This window comes from Sinocyclocheilus grahami, unplaced genomic scaffold, assembly GCF_001515645.1.
Source record: "Sinocyclocheilus grahami isolate Dianchi unplaced genomic scaffold, SAMN03320097.WGS_v1.1 scaffold809.1, whole genome shotgun sequence".
In the NCBI taxonomy this organism is placed as follows: domain Eukaryota; kingdom Metazoa; phylum Chordata; class Actinopteri; order Cypriniformes; family Cyprinidae; genus Sinocyclocheilus; species Sinocyclocheilus grahami.
The window spans coordinates 655,192-659,162 of NW_015505988.1; positions in this window are offsets into that span (position 1 = coordinate 655,192).

Consider the following 3,971-nt stretch of genomic DNA (forward strand, 5'->3'; position numbering starts at 1 on the left):
GTAACTCAACCGCTGGGTCAAAACAACCCAATTGCTGGGTTTGTCCCTATTTTACCCAGCACTGGGTTGTATTTAACCCAGCATTCTTTAGAGTGTAGTTGCCAAGGCAGCATTTTTAATTTATTTAGTTTGTACTAAAATAACTAAAAATAAAATGTATATCTATCTATCTATCTATCTAGCTATCTAGCTATCTAGCTAGCTAGCTAGCTAGCTAGCTATCTATCTATCCATCCATCCAGCTATCTATCTAGCTATCTATCTAGCTATCTATCTATCTAGCTATCTATCTATCTAGCTAGCCAGCTAGCTATCTATCTATCCATCCATCCAGCTATCTATCTAGCTATCTGTCTATCTATCCATCCATCTAGCTATCCATCTATCTATCCATCTATCTATCTAGCTATCTATCTATCTATCCATCCATCCATCCATCCATCCATCCATCCTTCTATCATCCATCCACCTATCGATCTATTATCCATCCATCCATTATCTATCTATCTACCTATCATCCATCCATCCATCCATCCATTATCTATCGATCTATTATCCGTCCATCCATCCATCTATCCATCTATCCATCCACCATCCATCCATTATCCAATCATCCATCTATTTTCTATCCATCCATCAATCCACCTATCTATCTATTATCCGTCTATTCATCCATCCATCCATCCATCTATCCTTCTATCATCCATCCACCTATCGATCTATTATCCATCCATCCATCTATCCATCCCCCATCCATCCATCTATCCACATCCATCCATCCATCCATCCATCCATCCATCCATCCATCCATCTATCCATCTAGTATCTAATTTAATTTGTCTGATTCATGCTTTATTAAAGCCCAACACATTTTTTTATAGAGGAGGAGCGCTCTATTGGTCTATCCTTGATCAAATCTGATCTCTAAAAGGTTTCACACAAAGATCCAAGTGATGCTGACAATCAAAGGGCCACATTTCTAGCAAGACCGCTTTAATATCTACAAAGCTTTTACGTTTTTTGGTGCCTTGGGATTAGAGATCTGATAGAATCAATTCTTTTGGCACAACTAAGCAAACAGCATCCACCCTCCACAATGAATAAACTCATCCTCTGTGATTAAGAATGGAAATTATGTTGCCATTATATTGCAGCATTATGAGACAGAGCTATGGGATGACATAGGCAATAAACAATATTATCAGCTTGTCATCAGATTCTGAACAATGGCTTGACAAAACCTTGCCTACAAGTTGCCTGCTCTTCTTGGTGCTTGCGATGATCAAATCCAATTAGTTATTGCATACTAAGTAAGGCCTATTAAGTTCAAACAGCCTGGATGACCTGAACTATTGCTGAAAATGTTTTTTAATTAAAGTATGGAATTGTTTATAATCTAGTGCAGGAAATAGTATATACCACTACTACACAAGTATCGCGTTTTATTTCTCCTCTTTCCTACTACTTGTTTCACTTCTGTTTCAGTTTTTTTATAAGCATTTCTTACTATGTGTCAGTAAGTTGTTGTTATTTTAGCATGTGTGTTTGCCTCAGTGCTATTTTATATGATTACTGATAAACTAATGTAGTTTGATTTGTATTACTTTTCTATTTTAGTTACAGTTGTAGTAATGTTGTCATTTTATTCGGTTTTTATTGTCTATATAGGTTTTTTATTAAGTTTTAGTTTGATTTAATTTGAGTTATTTCAGTACTTCAACATACAAAATGGAAATGAAATAATATATATATATTGAATGTATGTATATATATGTACATGTATGTGTATGTGTGTGGCTGCTAGCAAGACCGCTTTAATATCTACAAAGCGTTTACGTTTTGTGGTGCCTTGGGATTAGAGATCTGATAGAATCAATTCTTTTGGCATAACTAAGCAAACAGCATCCACCCTCCACAATGAATAAACTCATCCTCTGTGATTAAGAATGGAAATTATGTAGCCATTATATTGCAGCATTATGAGACAGAGCTATGGGATGACATAGGCAATAAACAATATTATCAGCTTGTCATCAGATTCTGAACAATGGCTTGACAAAACCTTGCCTACAAGTTGCCTGCTCTTCTTGGTGCTTGCGATGATCAAATCCAATTAGTTATTGCATACTAAGTAAGGCCTATTAAGTTCAAACAGCCTGGATGACCTGAACTATTGCTGAAAATGTTTTTTAATTAAAGTATGGAATTGTTTATAATCTAGTGCAGGAAATAGTATATACCACTACTACACAAGTATCGCGTTTTATTTCTCCTCTTTCCTACTACTTGTTTCACTTCTGTTTCAGTTTTTTTATAAGCATTTCTTACTATGTGTCAGTAAGTTGTTGTTATTTTAGCATGTGTGTTTGCCTCAGTGCTATTTTATATGATTACTGATAAACTAATGTAGTTTGATTTGTATTACTTTTCTATTTTAGTTACAGTTGTAGTAATGTTGTCATTTTATTCGGTTTTTATTATGTCTATATAGGTTTTTTATTAAGTTTTAGTTTGATTTAATTTGAGTTATTTCAGTACTTCAACATACAAAATGGAAATGAAATAATATATATATATTGAATGTATGTATATATATGTACATGTATGTGTATGTGTGTGGCTGTACATATATGTTACGAATTCGGTCCATGGACTTCTGTTTATTCTCCACCAGAGGTCACCCTTTCCTTTACATTGACCCTCGCACAACACAAATTGTTGCATAGCACCCCGGACTACATATCCCATCATTCATTGCACGATTTGCACACTGCACTGATTGCACTCATTGCACACAGCTGTTTCTTATCACCTCACTCACTATATAACACCCACTCAAACCACCATTCTCTGCTAAGTATTGTTTAGCCTGTACCCCTTTCCGAGTCTCTGTGTTTTCCTTGCCTCGCCTTGTCTGTTTTCTGATCTTTGCCTCTTTTCCTGGATTTCTCCCTCTCGTCTTGCCCCTGTGATTCTATATACCTGTTTGCCGTTGTTCGACCCTGCCTGTTATGACCCAATAAAAGCTTGCAGATGGATCCACACGTCTCGCGTCTCGTCAGCCCCGTTACAATACACATATGTAGTTGTTTTTTGGTGTTTGGCTTAGTGTTATGTTAGAATCATTATTATACTCATACCTTTTGTTCTTTTAATATTTTGAATTGTTTTTAGCTTTATTTTTTTGTTTTCATTTAAATGTGTAGTTTTGAAATGTTGTTGTATGCATTTGTCATTTTTATTTAATTTCTTTTATTTTCTTAAATGTGTGTGTGTGTGTATATATATATATATATATAGTATTTAGAGAGTATTAGCTTTTAGTTTTAATTAATTTTTCTTATTTGTAAGTCGCTTTGGATAAAAGCGTCTGCTAAATGAGTAAAAGTAAAGTAAAAGTACTACAACCAATAGCCAAATAATACATGATTTAAGATGTGCAGATCTATTCATTCATTGAGGGAATTTAATTTGGTCATTCTATAATATTTTGAATGTCTCCATGCTACCTATAAGTGTGCTCATATTGGCAAATCAAGCTCATACGTTTTTCAGCTTATGTTTTTTCTCCACCTGCTCATTGTCTCTTCTGAGAACTAGTGATTCATGAACAAATCGTTTATCCGATCCGGTTCTTAAGATTCATTCGAACAGGTTCGCAGAGCGTCCAGTGTGAATCACTGGACTAAATACACTTCGTTTGTTTGGTGCGTGGATGTTTGAATACGAAACCAACTAGTATTTACTAAATACTATATTTACTAAATATAGAACACAGCTGAGATTAACAGTGGAAGCTGCCTTGCTCCGCGAGCTCTGTACTATGTGGAAAGATGCACTATTTATGTTCTAGTATGGACTGGACAGATATGGATCGGCGACGGCGTCTGAATTGGTTCTTTGTAATGAATCAACCAAGCGAATCGATTCTCCAAATGGATCCTCTCAGCGCTAGAGAGACACATCGGGGT